This window comes from Delphinapterus leucas, chromosome 14 (assembly GCF_059928025.1).
Source record: "Delphinapterus leucas isolate spDelLeu-1000000601 "Yukka" chromosome 14, BTC_Dleu_Yukka2, whole genome shotgun sequence".
Taxonomy (NCBI): Eukaryota; Metazoa; Chordata; class Mammalia; order Artiodactyla; family Monodontidae; genus Delphinapterus; species Delphinapterus leucas.
Genome location: NC_143142.1, coordinates 36,775,085 through 36,796,973, shown reverse-complemented (window position 1 = coordinate 36,796,973; position 21,889 = coordinate 36,775,085).

Here is a 21,889-nt window from a genome sequence, read left to right as displayed (position 1 = left end):
TTGCTTTTTGGCTTATGTAGGGTTTTTAAATTTAAGGAGGAGAGATTCATCTGAGTGGAAGCAGAAGTCTCAACTTTATTGTTTAAGCCTTTTTAATTGGCTATTCTGCTACTTATAACCCAGATAATATTAAATGATGGAATTCTAATGCTAACCAATAGCTACATGGCAAAGATGTGTGAGCTACATATGTTTTAAAGTTTCAGTAGTTAAAATAGGCACCTCATTGAAACTCTGATCCAGAATGAAATCATTGGAAGTATCAATTATGGAAGCATAACAGTATTTTAGAGGCAGGTCTCCTCATCATTTAACTAGGACATACTCTCCATTTTGCTTCCTTCTAGATGGGGTAGGTTTTGTTGTGATCTTTCTAAGGTCTCACTGGTATCAGTGTGTGTGTGTGTGTGTGTGTGTGTGTGTGTGCGTGTGTGTGCGCGTGTGTTCCTTCTTGCCTTATTTGGGACCAGACTTATGCCTTGACACATGTAAATGGGGAGCACTTTTTTGTCCACCAGGATACTGACCTTCTCCTCAGACAGACTCTACCCTTGCTACTAACTTTTCTTTTTCTTGGCTGCCAAAATGATTACTTACTGATTCACTGTGGAGACATAAGATTCTTTCTCCAATCTCTGTAGATTGGCTTTTTAAAAACTGCCTTGCTACCAGAGGCTTTGTTTGTTACTAGGGCAATCACCATGGTGACAAAATAATGACAATATCTGTAATAAAGACTCTGATTCCATTTTTGATGCTTGACTTCTGACAGTGTTCAAGACCCACACCTCCCTCCTTCCCTCTTGCCCCATATCTGGACAAGAAAGAGTGTGAACACTCACTTTTGCTGTGGGTGGGAAGTTCAAGCCACTCAAGGCCATCACACCTATGGGAACCATTAGTGGACCCTACCTTTTTAACCACAGTAAAAGCCAAAGTCAGTTACCCCTTTTTGCTATCTCAAGCTATTTTCAGACCTGCTTGACCTGGCTCTCCCCAGAAAGCCTCATTCTGTGAGTAATAAATATCTTAATACCTTCATGGTGCCTGTATGATCAGTCTTGACATCTGAACCAAAGTTTGGTCACAACAGTATCCTTATCTTTGCAGCACAGATATCACAGTGATGAGATGTTAGGAGATCACTGAAGAATTTACCATGAGTTCCTATCAGGACATTTTTTCTTCAGAGGGAACAGTGGCAGGAGGTGCTAAGGGCTTGCTTACACTCAGTAGATGGAGATTCTAGACATCATATAGGCAGCTCTTTGAGGACAACGGCTGTGATTGTCTTGTTCATTGTGTATCCTTAGCATTTAACACAGTACCTGGCACATAATAAGATGCTCAGCAAGCTTTCTTGAGTGAATGAGTTAAGCCCTGTGTTCTTCTAGAGGGCTCTGGTCTCTAGAGAGGAGAAGGAAGTCCCCTGGGCAGTGTTCTGGTTTTGATGCATCCAGAGATATGCTCTAGAGCTGTAGACATGATTGATAACCAGCGTGGAAAAGACAGAGATGCACAGCTTGTGAATGTTTAATACTTTTGATTGAAAGGCATTGTGAATTGCTTGACTAAGCAGACATGCCTCTGAGCTTGCATAAACCAGAGTTACAAGTGGTTAAGAACTGTTTAAAAAGTAAGGCAGGTATGTCTGAAATGACATCCTTAATAGGAAAAAGCAGGAGTTAACAGTATGAGATTGTGCATATTTATACAGTAATAAGTAGCTGTGTGAAGAGACTTATCAGGTGTTTGTACATAGAGCTATGTAATTAAGTAATGACTGACAGAAAAATGCCAACTGGAAATCTCTGCTTTGTAGTTCTGGTTTCAGTCTTCCTCAGGCTTTGGGTAATTTGCCCCTCCTTGAAAAATTATTCATGTCTCTAATGTATTCCAGGAATAGACAAAAGTAAATTGGTAGAATCTTTGCTCTGTAGGTGCTTATAGTTCAGTAGGGAAGATAGACAAATGGACAATTAAATGATTTTGATTGAGTGCTATAACCGTGTAGTATGTACAAAGATTAGTGGAGCCTGTGAGACAACTCATATGGGAATCTCAAAAAAAATTTCTCAAAGCATGAATAAGGTATGGAAGAGACTTCTATAGTTCACCAAGTTAGTTCTTTGGTAGTCACCCAGTTAAACTGACTTTTTTAGCTGTCTCTCACTGACTCACAGCCATATATAAATTAGAACATGGGATTAAGTTCTGGCCAGTTAGAAGTGGACAGGAAACAAATAGCTCCAAGGCCCTAGACCAGAATTTGAATAACTATGGCCTGGAGGCCAAATCTGGATGCTGCCTTTTTTTTTTGTAAATAAAGTTGTATTAGAATACAGCCACATCGATTCATTTATATGTTGTCAGTGGTTACTTCAGTGCTATAATGGCAGAGTAGGGTACTTATAACTGAGACCGCATGGTTTTCAAAGCCCAAAATATTTACTATTTACTGTCTACTAACAGAGACAAATTTGCCAACACTGCCCTAGAAAATGGTGGAAACGTGATAGAAGGCTCAGGATAGAGACCCATCCAGAAAGCCTCTTAACCAAAAACAGATGTATTTTTTCACTTTAAACTCAGCAAAAAATCAAAAAACATAAAAACAAGCAAAAAAACTCCAAGCCGCTGATTATATATAGCAATTTAGAGAAGGAAATGTTCAAGATATCTTAATTTGGTTGGTGTATTAGATTCCTATTTTCTGCTGTAACAAATTATCACAAACTTAATGGCTTAAAACAGCAGAAATTTATGTTCTTACAGTTCTGTAGGTCAGAAGTCTGACATGGGTCTCACTGGGATAAAACCAAGGTGTAAGCAGGGCTGTATTTCTTTACGGAGGCTCCAGGGGGGAATCCATTTCCTTGCCTCTTCCAAGGCAAGCTGTCATCTGTAGAGACATCTCGTAGATGTGTGAGATTGTGCTTTTTGACTCGTGGCCTCCTTCTTCCATCTTCAAACCTAGAAACGTCAGGTATAGTCCTTACATTATATCACTGACCAACTCTTCTGCCTCCCTCTTCACTTTTAAGGATTCTTGTGATTGTATTGAGCCCACTTGGACAATTCATGATAATCTCTGTATTTTAAGATCAACTGATTAGCAAATTTAATTCCATCTGCAGCCTTAATTCCATGTAAGGTAACAGATTCCTGGGTTTCCAGGGATTGAGGTGTAGGCATCTTTGGAGAGTCATTATTCTGCCTACTACAGTTAAGAGAGGAATTGTCATTTTTAAATCATTTGGAAATACCTCTGAGGGCTCTGTATACATGCATAACCCAGAAGAGAAAACGCCAGCAATTTTTTGGTATGGGGTAGACACTCAATTTTCTATTTGTGTTTGGCTGTTTCCTTTTTAGAATATTGTTTATCTTCTTAATAAAAGGAAAGTGAGATTTCCTATTCCTTTAGATTTGTTGATTTTTGCCTAATTGTTTTGAAAAAGACCTTTGGAGAGAACCTAATATTGTAAGTGATAGATTCAGATTGTTCTAATATCATTGTCAGTAGGCTTGAATACAAACTCATTTCTATTTGGAAAAAATAAAGCTTTATTGCATGGACTTCATGTCCTTTCTGAAGTAGAAGAATTTGGTCACAGAAGCAGTAGAAAAATTAACTAGAATAATGTGTTGTTACTGTATAATGTGTAAAATATATCAGCGGAAGATTAATGTTCTTCTTTCTTTAAATAGTTAATGAAAAGATTAATTTTATTCTCTCACCAGAGAGTAAGATAAAATTTGAGGAAGCCTCCAAGTTTTGTGTATTTATCTTGTGAAACATTTTATAAAGCTTGGGAATCTCATGCTGTATTGGATTACTCAGCTATGGTTTAGCTCTTTGGCTAGGAGAAACTTTGATAATTAAGTAGATAATTGCTCTAATCTGGGTCTGGCCTTTATAACTACTTCTGGCTTCCACTGAAGATATTAGCTAATAGTCATACTACTTGTTCAGTAGATATTGTGTTGGGAAAAACAATTGTTTTCTTTCTCTTTAGCAAGATGTTTTAAAGCCATTGTTTTTCTGGAAATTGTATTTCTTTTATGGTGCCCTTGGTGATGGAATGCTTATGGCATGAAATCTGTAGGTGCTTTTCACCTCATGCAGTCCATCCATGCTGCTATTGCCCACCCTTCATTGCTTTATTTTATACATTGTTATTATTTTTTAAAAAATAGGGCTCACTTTTGTGTGCATGAAGGACACGGTTACTTTAAACGAGTGAAGAAAATATCATTGCAGCCTGGAAGAGGACTTTGATTCTTCAATTCGTGCACAATGAGTTCTGTGGCAGGTGGCTTAGGAATCCAAAGCATGTACAGAAACTGTGATGAGGCCTCCTATGCAACCTCTCCAGACCTGAAACAGCCCTTGCAAATGTTGATGGCTTGCAAATGCAACTGCCTAGGTTACATGCAAAATGAACATAATAAGTTTTTATTTCCCACGGTGATACACCAACAGCTACATTTGGTTTCTGATAGTTTGCAATTCAGTAAGAATAGCTTGGTTCAGTTTAGTTTATTGAAGACATAAAAATACTTGGCAGCCAGAGGCTGAAATTCGTGGTTCAAGAAAACAGGGTTCCAAGAGGCAGCACAGGACCTGTACATGGAACATGGGTACATTCAGCCCTTAGCAACCATGATTTATTCATTTAGTGAAAAGCAGCATCCCATAAACATGATTTATGTAATTACAGAGGGGGGAATTTGATCTCTAGTTATATAGGATGTTACCTCAGGATTTTGTTGTGTACATCTTACCTTTTCAATAGTGTTCCTTTTGGCTGAAAATATTTCAGCTTCTCACCTTTCTCAGGAGAAAACTCTTCATTTTTATCCTTTGGAAAAAAAGAAGAACTAGAAAAACAAGTTCCTTTACTCACTAACTGGCTTGAGATCTTAAGCATTACAGATGTCTGCAGTGAAAATGAAGGATTTCCTGAATTCAGCTGAATATCTTAAAACAAGCAGAACTATTTGGGAATAATTTTTAATAGAAAAATATTTTCTAGAAGTAAAAATTGAAAACTTCAGATTGGAAAATATTCATTAAACATGGGAGTTCATCATTAGGCATCAGAAATATTAGATAATGTAGGTAATAAAATCCACTCTGTTTTTATTCATCTTCCACGTTAATGAAGTAAAATAACTCAGGATTTGGACTGAGAAAATCTAGGCACCATGAGCACTATATCCCAACACAGCCATGCCACACACTTGACTGGTTGTGTTTTGGTTTCTTTGTCAACCAAATAAGCAGGCATGTTAACATCTGTCTTGCCTGCTGCCTCACAGGTATATTGTAAAGATCAAATAGGATGATGCCTGCAGAAGTGGTAGGTCTCCTTTTGTGGACTCTTTATTATTATGTAAAAAGTATGTCAGTGGCTACCATAAGATATGCTCTTTGAGGTGTTCCTTCATTGGTAATGTTGGAATCACACAATTCCACACACTTTTCCTGCCAGCCTCCTTTATTGCTAATGAAGCAGGTTGTAAGTAGTGGTAAGCTGGGGATAAAGGTTTTCTGTCATCATAGCCGTGAGAGGTAGTGTGAAGGTGGTGAACAGAATCCTGGTTTAAGATGGAGGTCTTTTAGTGTGAAATCATAGATAACCAATTAGAATTCTTTAAACCTCAGTTATCTCATGTATAAAATATATGAATAAAACCTACTGAAATTGTGTCACAAGATTGTCTTCATCAAAAGAAGCAAGCATATGGAAACTCTTTGGAAACTTAAAACCTACAGGTGGAAATTATTATCATTACTCTTTTATTTGGACATTGTAAACTTTAGCATTGATAAATGAAGCTACATGAAATAAAATTATTTCTTGGTAAAAACTTAATGCTATAATAGTGAAGGAGGCAATACCTTCTGTTTGTTTTCTGTGAGAAATAGCCCTCATGTAATTGCAGTAAAGTCTGTTATGCCTTTATAAATCTTTATTTAGTCAGAATGATGATTATTTCATATACTGACTTTTTGTTTTGAAAATGATGAGTCTTCTTTGTGAATAAAAACTTTAGGAGATTACAAGCCAACAACTGAATCACCACTTTTAAGACAGCTGAAACAAAATGTTTTTACAACACAGGTGTTTATTTAAGAAACTCCACGTGTGAAAATCAATAATTTCAAAATAGACTAGTTGGGGTAGGGGATGGTGGGGTAATGACTTTTATAAAATTATTCATTGCTTATTAAGATCTTTAAAGGATTTTTAACAGTAGCTATATTATCTGATGAATTATGAAATAAGTACATTGGTATAATATGAAGTTAAGAACTAAGGGCTATAGGAAAAACTAAGGGAAAAGAAGTGACTTTTTTATTTTAGTAAAATGAAAAGCTTTTATGTAATGTGACATCATTTAAATCTACTAGGTATACTGAAATATTAAATATTGAATCAATGCATGTTATATATTTTTCTATATTTTTATTGTGATAAAATATACATAACATAACATTATCAGTAATGGGATAAATCAAAATCAAGTGCCACCTGATAGGATACAATGAGAGGAACACCTCACTTCTGTGATATTCTTGGCAAAGGTGTATTATTGGTATCAAATTATAAGGACAAATCAGGCAAATCCAAATTAAAGAGCAGCCCATGAAACAACAGCCTGGGATTTCTAAAGTGTCATTGTCATAAAAATCAAGGAAAGGTGGAGAAACTGTTCCAGACTGATAGACTCTGAAATGACACTGCAAGTAGATACAACATAGGATTGATGTAGATCCTTTTGTTATAAAGTACACCATTGACACAATTGGTGAAACTTGAATAGTTTCTGACAATTAGATGTATCAGATCAATCAAATTCTTGAATTTTGGTAATTGTATGGTAGTTGTGAAAGTGACAGTCCTCGTTTGTAGGAAGTACACACTGTTTTGGGGCTGATGTGGCATCAGGTTTCCAACTTAGTCTCAATTCGTTGAAGCAAAGAAGTTCTTCATACTGTTCTGGGAAATTTTCTATAAATTTGAGATTGAAATAAAAACAATTAAAAAAAGAGAATAAAAGAAAAAACTCCTTTGTTACTTTTCCTCCTTTTATGGTTATGAAAAAAATGTGTGATGTTTTGAGTCAGTTGGTTAAAAATGACAATTCCCTTAAATCATTTGCCCTCACAGATTAAATGCCCTTTCTCCCTTCTTCACCAACAGTATACATTTTTAGATTGTTTCGATTTTCTTTATGTCTTTAATTTCAGGTCTCTAGCAGTTTCTGTGACTCTTCTGAGCTTTATTTGTCAGAATTATGTATTGCAGCAATTTCAATTATGCATGTGAGATGATTAGTATCTTCGGGTGTGTTTTCAAATACCTAGGTGTTGGAACAGTGTAGATGATTTTTAATTTTGTAAGAAATGATGTTATTCACTTTGAATCAGTAATAATAACTTCTTTTTATAATATTTACTAGCCAAAATATTAGAGCTATGAGACAATATATGCTATATTAGTTCCTTGGGTTAGGATCTAAATATCCAAGTATTTAAAGATTTGAAGTTTATTTAAAAAGAAAAAAAGTCCAAGTATACATATGGTGCATACATGATTTATTCATAAGTTCTAAATAATATGAACTCCAAATGAATATGTAATGATTAATTTTTTAACAGATTACTTTAGAATGAGTATTTCAGTAATTAATAGGCTTTAATTTTTACAACAATTTGTTTACAAAAAACTGAGCATAGTATTCCCTTAACTCCCTCTTCCCCCAGCTTACAGATTCCCCTATTATTAACATCTTGCATTACTGTGTTACATTTATTACAATTGATGAACCAATATTGATTGGTTTACACTAGGAGTCAGTTTTTGTGATGCACAGGTCTATAGATTTTGACAAATGTATGATTTCGTATATTTGCTGTTAGAGTATCATACAGTTTTGCTGTCCTAAAACTCTCCTGTGTTCCACCTATGCATCCCTGTGTACCCTACCTCCTTCCATCCTGCTGAGCCCCTGCCCCTGCTCATATTTTTACTGTCTCTATAGTTTTGCCCTTTCAGAATGTCTTAGTTGAAATTATATAATAGGTAGCCTTTTAGACCAGCTTCTTTAACTCAGCAATATATATTTATGGTTCTTTCGTGTGTTTTTGGTGTCCTAGAAACTAATTTCTTTTCTTCACTGAATATTTCATTGTATGACTGTACCACAATTTGTTTATCCATTCACCTATTGAAGGACATCTTGGTTGCTTACAGTCATTTGCAATTTTGAAAAACCTGCTCTATACATTTGTGTGCATGTTTTTGGGTTATCATACGTTTTCAACTCACTTGGTTAAATACCGAGGAACACGGTGTGTGGATAATATGGCAAGACTGTGCTTCACATTGTAAGAAACTGCCAAACTGCCTTCCAAGTTGGATGTAATATTTTGCATTTGTATCATCAAAGAATGAGAGTTGTTTTTGTTTCACAATCTAGTCAGCGTTTGATATAGTCAGTTTTATGGATTTTAGCCATTCTAACAGTCATGTAGTGGTATAGCATTCAGTTTCTTTTTTTTTTTTTTATTGGAGTATAGTTGATTTACAATGTTGTGTTAGTTTCGGGTGTACAGCAAAATGATTTAGTTCTACATATACATATATTCACTTTTTCAGATTCTTTTCTCATATAGGTTATCACAGAATATTGGTTATCTCATTTAGTTATTTTTTAAAATAAATTTATTTATTTATATTTTTGGCTGTGTTGGGTCTTCATTGCTGCGAGTGGGGGCTACTCTTTGTTGCAGTGCACAGGCTTCTCACTGAGGTGGCTTCTCTTGTTGCGGAGCACGGGCTCTAGGCACATGGGCTTCAGTTGCTGTGGCACGTGGGCTCAGTAGTTGTGGCTTGCAGGCTCTAGAGTGCAGGCTCAGTAGTTGTGGTGCACAGGCTTAGTTGCTCCGTGGCATATGGGATCTTCCTATACCAGGGCTCGAACCTGCATTGGCAGGCGGATTCTCAACCACTGCGCCACAAGGGAAGTCCCCTCATTTAGTTTTAATTTGTATTTCCCTAATAATTCATGAGGGCGAGCATCTTTGCCATCTGTATAATTTGTATATGTGTATCTTCTTTGGTTAGATGTCTGTTCAGATCACGAGCTATTGTTTGTTTTTCTGTTTTTTAAAACATCTTTATTGGAGTATAATTGCTTTACAATGGTTTGTTAGTTTCTGCTTTATAACAAAGTGAATCAGTTATACATATACCGAGCTATTGTTTTTACTTGAGTTTTTTGTTTTCTTATTGAGGAGCTCCTTGTACATTTTTTCTTTTTTTGTGATACGCGGGCCTCTGACTGCCGTGGCCTCTCGTTGTGGAGCACAGGGTCCAGACGCGCAGGCCCAGTGGCCGTGGCCCACGGGCCCAGCCGCTCCGCGGCACGCGGGATCCTCCCAGACCGGGGCACGAACCCGTGTCCCCTGCACCGGCAGGCGGACTCTCAACCATTGCGCCACAAGGGAAGCCCTCCTTGTACATTTTTGATATCAATTCTTGATCATTTATATGCTTGCAAACATTTTCTCGTATTTTTTTCTTGTCTTTTCATCCTCTCCAGTGTGTTTGAAGTTTTTAATTTGAATAAAGTCCAAACTCTCAATTTTTTCTTTCATGGGCTGTGATTTTGGTGTTGTATCTAAAAAGTCATTGCCATACAAACAAACTTATTTACAAAATAGAAACGGACTCACAGACTTAGAGAACGAACTTATGGTTACCAGGAGGAAAGGGGGAGGGGTAGGGAGAGATTGGGAGTTTGGGATTGTACACACAATTGTACAATTGTACACACATGTACACACGTGTACACACTGCTATATTTAAAATAGATAACCAACAAGGACTTACTGTATAGCACAGTGAACTCTGCTCAACACTCTGTAGTAACCTAAATTGGAAAAGAGTTTGAAAAAGAACAGATACGTGTATGTGTAAAAAATAAAAATAAAAAAAAACATGGTGTCTGGGGGAAAAAAAGTCATCACCAAACAAAGGTCACCTAGATTTTCTGCTGTTATCTTTTAGGAGTCTATAGTTTTGCATTTTATATTTAGGTCTGTGATTCATTTTGAGTTAATGTTTGTGGAAGGCAGATATTATATGTCTAGATTGTTTTTTGCATGTGGATTCTGTTTCAGCACCGTTTGTTGAAAGACTATCCTTTCTCCTGTAAACTGTATTACCTTTGCTCCTTTGTCAAAGGTCAGTTGACTATATTTATGTGGTTCTATTTCTGGGATGTTTTCTGTTCCATTGATCTATTTGTCTGTTCTTTCACAAATACCACATTGTCTTGATTACCATATAGAGAGTCTTGAAGTTAGGTAGTGTCAGTGCTCCAACTATGTTCTTTTCAGTGTTATGTTGGCCATTATAAGTCTTTGCCTTTCCACATAAACTTTAGAATTAATTTGTAGACATTCACAAAATAACTTGCTGGAATTTTGACTGGAATTACATTGAGTCTATAGATAAAGTTGGGAAGAGTTGATATTCTTATAATGTTGAGTCTTCCTATCCATGAACATGAAATATTTCTCCATTTATTTAATGTCTTTCATCAGAGTTTTATAATTTCAGAGTTTTATAATTTTCCTATATACATCTTGTACATATTTTGATAGAATTATGCCTACATATTTCATTTTTTGGGTGCTAATGTAAATGGTGTGTTTTGCAGTTTAAAATTCCACTTGTTTATTGCTGATATATAGGAAGGTAATTGGTTTTAAATATTAAGCTTGTACCTTGAAAACTTGCTTTAATCACTCATTAGTTTCAGGAGTTTTTCTGTTGACTCTTTTTTTTGTGGTACGCGGGCCTCTCACTGTTGTGGCCTCTCCCGTTGCAGAGCACAGGCTCCGGACGCGCAGGCTCAGTGGCCATGGCTCACGGGCCCAGCCGCTCCGCGGCATGTGGGATCTTCCCGGACGGGGGCACGAACCCGTGTCCCCTGCATTGGCAGGCGGACTCTCAACCACTGCGCCACCAGGGAAGCCATGTTGACTCTTTTTAAATTTTATACATAGGCAACCATGTCATTTGTGAACAAAGATAATTTTGTTTTTTCCTTCCAATCTATATACTTTCACTTCTCTTTCTTGTCTTATTGCATTATCTAGAATTCCTAGTATGACTAAAGTTTTTATGCTTTTCTTTTACTTTCAGCAGAGACTTTTTGCTTGGGCTAAACCTGATCCTTAGCCCACTTTCTGAATTGGTAAATGCTCCTGGTGATTGTAAGCTCATCTAAGAAGTGTTCTCTCTTCTCTATAATTTTAGTTTATTAGATTTTTCTAGTTGTCTTTGAAGGAGCATTAGCATGCTGTCTATGTTTCCAATTTTGGGGCAGTAGTTTGCCCTATGATCTTCCATCAGGGAGATGCCTCACTTTCCTCTGCTAGGCATTTAGGACTTAGGAGTTGATCACTTCAAGCCCATCAAGGACTGAACTGGAGTTAAGAGGGATTATAGTTTTCATAAGGATTAGTGTACTTTTGTTTCTCTCATGTTCTTTTAGGAACATTCTAAGCTTTTGATTAAATGTTTTTAAAGTGTTTGTGTCTATGTTCTTCAAAGCATTTAGGAGATTCGACTCTGTATTTTTGATTTTCCTAGGCCAGAGGTCCAGAGTCCAGCCCCATGTAGCTTCAGAATATGGCAAATATCTTGATGGGGAGACTGGCATGTGAATGAGGAAGGCCCTCTTTCCAAAATATTCTTTATCTGTACTGTGAGACTACAGGAGATTTACTATTACCTTTATAAGCTTTCGTTCTGACTTCTTAGCCTCTGACACAGCTCCAAAACTCAACAAATGCTCTTTGAAAGAAACATACAGTGGATTTGAGGCCCATAAAGTTTGGAATTTATTATTCCAGCTCCACATGGCTACTAAGGTCTTTATAGTTTTCTTTTACCTCCAGAAGAGACTTTTTCTTGGGCTAAACCTGATCCTCAGCCCACTCTCAGAATTGGTAAATGCCCCTGGGTGATTGTAAGCTCATCTAAGAAATGTTCTCTCTTCTCTAGAATTCTAGTTTATTAGATTTTTCTAGTTGTCTTTGCAGGGACATTAGCATGTTCTGAGTTACTACATTCACTTAAGATGTGGAAATATCTAACCTCCAGCATCTGGATTGTGGGACATATTGACCAAGGTAAAATGTGTTCTTATTGAACAATAGTATTTTCTTTCCAGTTTCTGTTTTTAGGAATTGTAGTCTCTGAGTCATGGTGATTAGAGGTACTAATGAGGCAAATAGGAAAATGACACCCCTACTAAAGTTCCATACAGTAGGGAGATGGTTGTTAAGCTTCATAATTGGTACATATTTTGTTTTTATAAACAAGGCTATAGAAAATGCAGTATAATGGAAAAATCTTATTGTAAAGTGGGCAGAGTGCACTGTTTCCAACCTCGTAACATTAGCCATTGACTCTATTTTCAAGCAAGTTCCATAAACCTAGAAGTTAAAAGGAACTACTACTACTACATTGGCAAAAATTCAGTCATGAGCAAAAGGTTTTTTTTATTTTTTCGGGAGGGGGTGTGCAGACGGGGTGGGTTTTCCTTTAACAATGTGTCAAGATCTGCTAGCCAGGCAGAGCAAGAACACCATGTTTTTCTTATTCTTTTTTCTGCTGTATTCTCATTTTCTAGCACAGTTCTTGGTATAAGGTAGGTGCTTAATAAATATTTATTGAATGAATAAATGAAAGCTAAATAAATTACAGTGTTAGTGATAGAAATAAGAAAAGTTGAATGCGGTGTAAGAGTGGTGATCTGGTTTTGGGGAGTAGGATGAACCACTTTACTTGTTAGATGAGATCCCATACAGGTTAATGGTGTTTGGAAGTTATCACCCTTTCATTGAATTTACATCTTTTAACTCCTTATCTTAAGGGAAAAATTTAATTTTTTTCTCCTCTGTGTTATTGGTAAGACTAATATTTGTTGTTCCACATGGCTTCATAGCATAATGCAGATTTTAACATTCTGTCCTCTGAGTTCAGAGGTATCCTAATATGGTTTAGTTTAAAGTAAGTCATTGTCAAATTAGCAGTCATTCTCCTACATATCTTGGTTCTAAAGCTCTTATAGAGAATAATGGGAAGGGACTGAATGCAGATGTATGGGATTATATATTCTACTATAAATAGTTTCAACTAAGAGCATATATGCATCTTACAGATGATTGGGTACTGTCATCTATTGGAAAAAAATTTCCCAAGTGTATGAAGGTAGCAACGAAGAATGACCCATAACTGTTTCCATGCTGGCTCTTTAAATGGGATGTTTTTTAGATAATGACAATAGCTGTTAGTTGGTAAGAGATTTATTCTGTTCCTTTTGCCTCTTAGTTTTCCAAAGAGCATGGTTGCTTCATTCTCACTGATATTATATTCCTCACTGCTTCTCACCAGGGACTATCTGTCTGCTGCTGCTGTGCATTCAGCTTTTTTAATGGGGACACTTGCTAAACATTATTGCTTACGTTTTCTACTTGGGGTTATGGCACACTGCCTCATACTCTGCTCTAATGTGTTTTTGACCTATGTTTCTCATTCCTTTCTGGTGTGCATTTTGTAGGATTGCAGTTTATTTGATTGTACACATCAATGTGCTCTGTATTTTCAGAGCGTTTCTGAAGAGAAACGTAGGAAACTTCTTGTACTGGAGTTATGAATTTGAAATGTTCATAATATGTTAGTATACTAATGTTAAATATTAGTATGAACTTCAAAATGATGCCTGTACAATTATCTGCCACAAGAGGAGGCTTACAGATATTATTGCCCAAGGTGAAACCTTAAAAGCCAGGGTCTCCAAAAAGGTATTTTTGACTGAAGAAAATCATCAGAGAAGAGGAATGAAAGGGTATTTTAATCATTCTCATCATCGAAATTAGTGAAGAGGCAAGTGTAGTCAGATAGTAGCAGCTGACTCACTATTACAATCAGGGTTTAGTGCATGAAACGTAAGTCACTCCAATTTCACATAGAAAGAGATTCAATACTGGGATTTAAGTGTGTAAAAGGACTTAGAAGAGCAGATCATTATAGCTGTGAACAAAATACACAGAGTTCTGTTAGCCACTGTTGCTTCTGTGATTACTGTTCTCACAACTGCCTTCACACTTACCAAACTGGTGACTGGACACTCAGGCACTTATTCCAGTCACCAGAACTGTCTTAACCATCATGTCACCATGACCTGGCTTGCCAGTAACAATAGTTCTTGTTTTTCAAGTCTCATCTGAGAGTATCCAAGTAGTGAAACCTAATTTACATCCAGAACCTTAGCTGCAAGGGAGCCTGGGCATGGTAGTTTATAGGTCTTTAGGTTTTTCCTAAGATAAGAAATGAAGAACTAATTTAAGAGAATAATTTGCAGTATCTACAAGACTATTATGCTTGAGCAACGTATATCTGCAAATACTTAAATATTTAAGTTGACTACAATCAGATTCATCCAGAGATGCAGTAGGTGTGCAATACCTAAGTTATTTGCAAGCACAAAGATGCAGTCTAACTTCTTGAAGCAAAATCTAAGCCCGTACTCCTTGTGTTCCTATTATCACGCATATGTCCTGCTTATCACGCATGCCTCTCCTCAACCTCCCTGCAGGTGTCCCTCAAGTACAGTGACGTAGTCTAGGAGTCTGCCATCTCTTTTTGCAAAGGACCAGAAAGTATTTTAGCCCTTACGGGCCACATATGGTCTCCTTGTCCTCTCTTTTTTGTTTTCTTTTTATAACCCTTTAAAAATGAAGCAGACATTTTTAGCTTGAGGGCTACACAAGAAGAGCCCACGGTGAGTAATTTGCTAACCCTGATCCAGACCATGTATTGCTCTACCTTTTATCTGTAGTTACTTCATTTGCTTAAGTCTTTTCTCATCGTCATACCCTTGTTACGAGGAGGTGGCACTGTTACCAGGACAACGAAGAATTAGGCCTTTATGGTTTACTGCAAGATAAATTCTCTGTTCCACTGTCAATTTCCTACTTCATTCCTTGCTTAACTCACACAGAGTCACAAGAAAGTAAATATTTCTGCAGTCTTCCTGTCCTTAACTGTTTGTTCCTCCAGAGTGACATAGACTTGTAAATGTTCACTGGCTTAATAGACTCCATTTCTACAAACTAATCCTGATACATTCGTCTCTTTTAATACAATTTTTTTCTGATATTACACAACAATCTGTCCCCCAAATAACCAGTAATAAAAAGCATCATGTGTTGAGGTGAGATTATTACTATAGCTAATGAAATATCTGAATACTGTTACTTAATTTGAAAGTGGCTATGTCAAAAAAGAGAAAATATACATTTATTTTTCCTGAAAATTTGCAAAATAAAATATAATGCAACAAACTATCTGGGTTGTGGTTTATCTCCTCTGTTGAAACACTATTGTCCATGTTATATAGTTACTGGGAAAACAGAATGATGTCCGTACAGTTTAGACACAAATCAGTTATTGAGGCATAAGAGACTGAAAACATCATCTGAATTCCTGAAAATGACAGAATAATCAATACTCTTAAACTCTCATTTCTTGGAATACCACGCACTTACATGTTTAAACTGACATCTTGAAAAGTTTTATAAAGATAAATTTCAACTCACAGTATGATGAATAATCTTTAGGTTTAATGAGGCCTCAAGACATAGACCAGCAGAAAGCATGTCATCTTACCTAGTTCAAGAAGTTATTCTTTCTTTTTCTAACATAATCAGAAAAAAGTTATTATCTTTATTCTCAGGCAACCTGCAAACTCTGCTCTCCCATCAGATTTTCAAAACTGCAGAAACTTGGGGGGTATTCGATTTACACCTGGGGTCATGGTACATCCTATGAAAGGAAACTTCATTGACTCTAAACACTTCAGGAAGGCACACATCTCTACTCTGTATCTTAGGTTTGGAATAATTTTTCCTCTTAAAAATAACACACTAAACCAATTTGCTTTCCTAAATTGAATTAACCTAATAGTATTCAAAAACTGACAGACATAATCTGCTTGTTTTAAGACAGAAATGGATTAGTCAACAGAATCGTATCTCTAGTCAGGTCCAAATCAAGTTATAAATTCTAACCAAATAGTGAGTTCTGGAATAAGGCATATTATTAGTATGCATAGTCATACTGCTCTCAACTGTAAGCAACATAGGCCTTTTCAGGAGGGAGATATAAAAATTTACAGTCGAAGAATGTCTTTTTATATTGTGGTAAAGAGATTGTTTTTCTTTGACATCCGTGGCTCTCTCAAGTCTTAGCAGCCCATTTTGTTACATTTCTAGTAGTAACAGGAAGGAATAGCTCTCTTCATTTTTCTGTGCCATCTTTTAGGCATGTTATTGTTTAATGTTATTTTTTTTTTTTGCCGGCCTACTGCTTATTAGAATGTGTACCAAAGCAAAAGAGAGAAAACTCAAATGCATTAGGTGCTCTTTTTTTTTAAACAGCCTTTGTATTGAAATATACAACAAATGATTTTTATTACCTTCTTTATAAAGTTATTCTTTTTAAAGAAATAGGGTTTGTTAATACTGACATAAATGAAGATATAAGAATTACCTTTAAATTTTATTTATATGAACTATTTATAAATACAGAAAATTAGAAGTCAAACACATTTTCATTTGCTAATGTTAACTATCATTGTGAGACATTATCTTATAAAATCCATTGAGTTATCTATCTCTTTATATTCTTGGAGCACCACCCATTTGACATAAAATTTAGAATTCAATTAAAATATCACTTGTTAAACAAATACTGTTGGAGACTGACCTAGCTGGTCTCCACAGATGGTCCACCCTTGAGCCATGCCTCCCAGTGTGTACATTCTTGAGCAGTCCCCTCTCCTTGAATCTGGGATGGCCCTGTGACTAGTTTTTAACCAGTGGAATGTGGTGAAAGTGATGCTGCCTGACTTCTGAGGCAAGGTCATAAGATGTCTTGCATTCACCTAGGTCTCTTGGAAACAAGTGCTCTGGGAGAAGCCGACTGCCACCATGCTATAAGCAAGCTCTCAAGGTATCCAGAAGTGAGGCCACATGGAGAAATGGAGATGTATGGATACTCCTCAGCTATTCCACTCAGCCCATCTGAGGTAAAGATGTGTGAGTGAAGATGTTGTCTAGGCCAGTTAAGCCTTCAGATAGCTCCATCCCAGCTCCAGCATGTTGTTTAACTGAATCCAATGAGAGACTCGAAGTGAGAACCACCCTGTTGAACCCAGAATACACAGAACTATGAGAGAGAATACTAGAGTGTTGGTTTAAGCCACTGAGTTTTGGGATATTTTGTTACACGGCAGCAGGTAACCAAAACACAGATATAGGCTATTTGCTTTTTGGTTTCATTTTTAGTCATAACATTCCGTTGCTTCTAGATAAAATCTGCATTTAAAATTTTGGGCATTTATCGATATTCCTGCTGTTTTTGTTTTGTATATAAAATTCTCAGCTCAGAAAGTGCATGTGTGTGTGTGTGTTTCACTCTGTGATATAAATGGGTCTTGAAGAGCAACTAAATTGACTTTCTAAGAGAGGGGAAACTGCTTCTGAACGTTTTAAGTAAATACTTTGATCTGCAACAACTCTGCTATACATTTGGTAATTTAATATAATTTTGAGACTGCATGTACTGAAACATCTAAAGGTAATAAAGCTAGGCTATTGAAGAGAAAAAGAGGAACAAAGGAAAGAGAACTAGAAATAGACTCCCTAAAAAATACTTAGCAAAGAGAGAGTTGGTGAGAGGGATATTGCTCTAGGACTAATATTTCTATAGGCAACTGATGCTTAATGTCACTTCTCAATAAGCAGATATTTTAGGGCAATTAACAATCTAATTTATGGGAAGAATGTGAAGTTCCTGTGAGTCAGTAAGCCTGACAGATGTGTAGTATGATAGCATGAAGAGGGTTCTCTCTTTAAATTCAGAGAACTGGAAAAAACCAAACATTTAGTGTTAACCTCCTAAGTACTTGATGTTCATTTAGGATCTTACCAGGCACGATGCTCCAGCCTTTGAACTGGGTGTATTAACTTGCTAAACTAAGAGTCTAAATTGGAAATAAGCTGTACTTGTGTCAGATATAATTTATGTAGTTTAGACATTGTAAAGAATTGAATGTAATGACTACTAAATATCAGAGTCCATATATGGTGAGTAGCCAAAATTTCTTGGTTCTTTAAGGAGAAGGTATAAGTCTTCAAATTAAATGATACAGTAGAGCATGGTATACCAAATTAAATGATACAGTAGAGCATTAGTGTTCTCACTGCAAAGCCATTCCTTAAAAAAAGTTCCAGATATCCTGACTGTTAAGCATTAGGTAGGTGTATGGGGCATAGAGCAACCTAATTTTCCTGCGGTATGTAGCAAAAGTGGCATCAGAGAAGTTGAGAATTGAGCTTAGTCCTCTAGAGTAAGTAGATTACAAGGATGACAAAAGAGTATGTGTGTAAAGTAAGGGGTGGAGAATGCATTTCAAGCAGAGGGACAAGGCCTAAGTATCTCTCTTACGTGTTGCCATATATTTTATCTGAACATCTAATACAGTACTTATCATACAGTGATGTAAAATCAGTTTCTTATTGCCAACTTCCTTCCTTCCTTGTAAGCTTGGAAGGTAGATACAACATTTATGTTTGGGTCCCTATACTTAATACAGTCTCTGGCATATAGCAGGAGGTTCCCAATAATTACAATAAATAAATGAAGAAATTAGCAAGTGTGGAAATCCCTACCTTATAACACTTATTATAACTGTCTGATTTAGATATTTATATGTATTTTAGAGTTCCCCATTAAACTGTAAGATCTTTTAGGGAAGGGACCTTGACTTAATTTTCTTCCTTAAATGGTACTGGACATATAGTTGGAATCCTATAAATGTTGGTTGAAAGGGAAGTAAACTATAGTTTTTTACTTTTTTAAATCAACCAGGGCCTAATTTAAGCCTATAAGCTTAAATAAAGTACTGAAATATTACAATAAATGATCTTGAAGCCAGCATGATTCTACATTACAAATATGAGGTTGTCATATTTCTGACTCTTTGGTTGCCTAGAAACAAAGATGTGAAGTTATATGAGGCTGTAAGAGCTTGTACCAATAAGATCATCTATGCAAAGTTCAGCCTAACTCTCTGGATTTGGAAGGCATCAGTTCTAAAGAGCTTCAGATGACAATGTGGTCTTGATAATTTCACGTTTGCAAAGTTTCATTGTAGTACCAGCATGTGCACTTAGCCTAAAGGAAATAATTCTTCATGTAAAGTAACCACGCAAGACCAATGATACAACTGCTTTGTATTTACTGATATATCATAAATATTTTCAGACTTTAAACAATGACATTAGACATTAGAATATAGAGGAAAGGGAAAAGAATAGGGAAAAGTTGATTACTTGATAAACCACTATCATCAAAATATGGAATTAAGATAATTTTGACCTCTTGACACGTGGGTGAGTAGAGGTGCTGTGGTAATGCTGGGTAGTAGGGTATTAAATTTCTACTTGGAGGTGCCTTTTTCCCCCTGCTCTAGTCTTTGTGAGCAGAGAGAGATGCAGTATGACATTACAAGGGTAATGGGCTGGGAGTCAGGAGTCCTAGGCTATATTTCTGGCCTCAGGCATTTACACACATAAGTAAAGATAATTCTGTCCCATGGAAAGAAAGGCAATGCTGCTGATTTGATCTTGTGTTTTGTAACTGCAGGAGGAGAGGTGGCTAAAAGAGAAAAGAAGGTTAAAGAAAGAGAAAAGAGGGTTAAAATCAGTTTCTGAAATAAGAACAGGAAAACTGGAGGATCTGCTCTGGGGAAATCAATGAACATTTAGCAACTGTTTTGGACACAGCTGGGAGCAGCTTCCCAGCTGGAGTCTGTTTTCTTCAAGAGCAGTTTCTCATGTGTCAACTCATTTTAACATTCACAACAGCACCTGAGGTAGTCGGGCTACATGGTATACTACTAGTGAACAACTTGAATTTCAGAGAGATTAAGTGATGATGTAACATAGTCACCCAAAGGGTTGGCTTATAAACCAGGTTTCTTGACATCAATCCTAGTGATATTTCCATTGTAACATCTGGCTGTATTTGTTAACAGTGGAGATCTTAATTATAATTCAATAGGACAAGTCTAAGGCTGAAGATGGTCATTTGGAACTTAACAGGAACGGTGTGGTATGCACCTTTTTGTATATATTCCACCATATCATAAGAACCTGGAGGACACTATTTTGTAGTTCTCAGCATTTAGTAGGTGTCTAGTAGAAATTTATTAATTACTTTATATAGGCACATATGCTATGTACAATCATGGAGTTTTTTGGGGTTTTTTGTTTTTTTTATTTTTGCGGTACGTGGGCCTCTCACTGTTGTGGCCTCTCCCGTTGCGGAGCACAGACTCCGGACACGCAGGCCCAGCGGCCATGGCTCACGGGCCCAGCCGCTCCGCGGCATGTGGGATCTTCCCGAACTGGGGCACGAACCCGCGTCCCCTGCATCGGCAGGCGGACTCTCAGCCACTGTGCCACCAGGGAAGCCCAATCATGGAGTTTAAAAAATAGCTAACAAGGGTTATTACAGAAACATTTATGACATCACTGGTAGGCAGGGGCTAATCGTTTGTACTTTTTTGATGAAGAGCTCCTTGAATGATTGTCTTAGTTATTTCACAAATTTATATCAGGATGGTCCACGCTTAGCTTGCCTTGGCTGTGTTTTATAAAGCCTAGATAATAAAGAAATTTTGAGACTCTTTTTATTGTCTTCTGAAATTCTGCTTTTGGGGTTAATATAAATGAGTAGACTTCAGGTTCTAGTTTTATATTATCAACACCAGGGGAAGGGACTTTGGAAGGAAGCTGTCGTTAATTTAGATTTCTGCTGCCAGAAACTATATTGAGCCTTTTAAATATTCAGTCTCATTTAATTCTCACAACAGTGCTATATGTCATAGATAGTATTACCCACCTTTCAAACCAGGATGTTCAGAGAAGTGAAGTTATCCTAAGTCACACAGCTAGTTAGTTCTGGGAGTGCTATGGGTTTGACTGAGTCTTTTTGATTCCACAACATTTGTGTGTGTGTGTGTGTGTGTGTGTGTAATTCTAGACGAATACAGAGGATGGTAAATCTGTATATTTATCATTGAGATTTAATGGGTATTAACATTTGTTCTTTTTCTACTTTAGAACTTTCACTTCATTTTTAAAGGTTTTTTTTAAAGAAAGCCCTTTTGTTGGCACTATCCTTATTGATAAATAACATACTACAATCTTATTCTGATTACCTTTTTTCAAATTGAAGTATAATTGACTTACAATATTAGTTTCAGGTGTATAACATAGTAATTCAATATTTTATAGATTATACTCCATACAAATTTATTATAAAATATTGACTATACTCTGTGTCCTGTGTACATTACATCCTAGTAAATTATTTATTTTGTACCTAGCAGTTTGTACCTCTTAATCCCCTTCACTTATTTTGGCCCTCCCCCCAGTCCTCTTCTCTCTGGAAAGCACTAATTTGTTCTCTGTTATCTGTGAGTCTGTTTCTGTTATCAATTTTAGACATTATATACTGACTTCTTTCTGTGATAGAATGGAATTTAATTCTGTTATATCAGTTCCTTTCCTCCCATTTTCATTTTTTTTTTGAAAAAAGTGGAAATATAAAATTGGATTTATTCACAAAGTGAAATGTTACATGCTGGTGAAAATGAATGAGCCAGAAACGCATGGGTAGTTACATGGGTCAATCTTATATACATGATACTGAGTGAAAAAGCT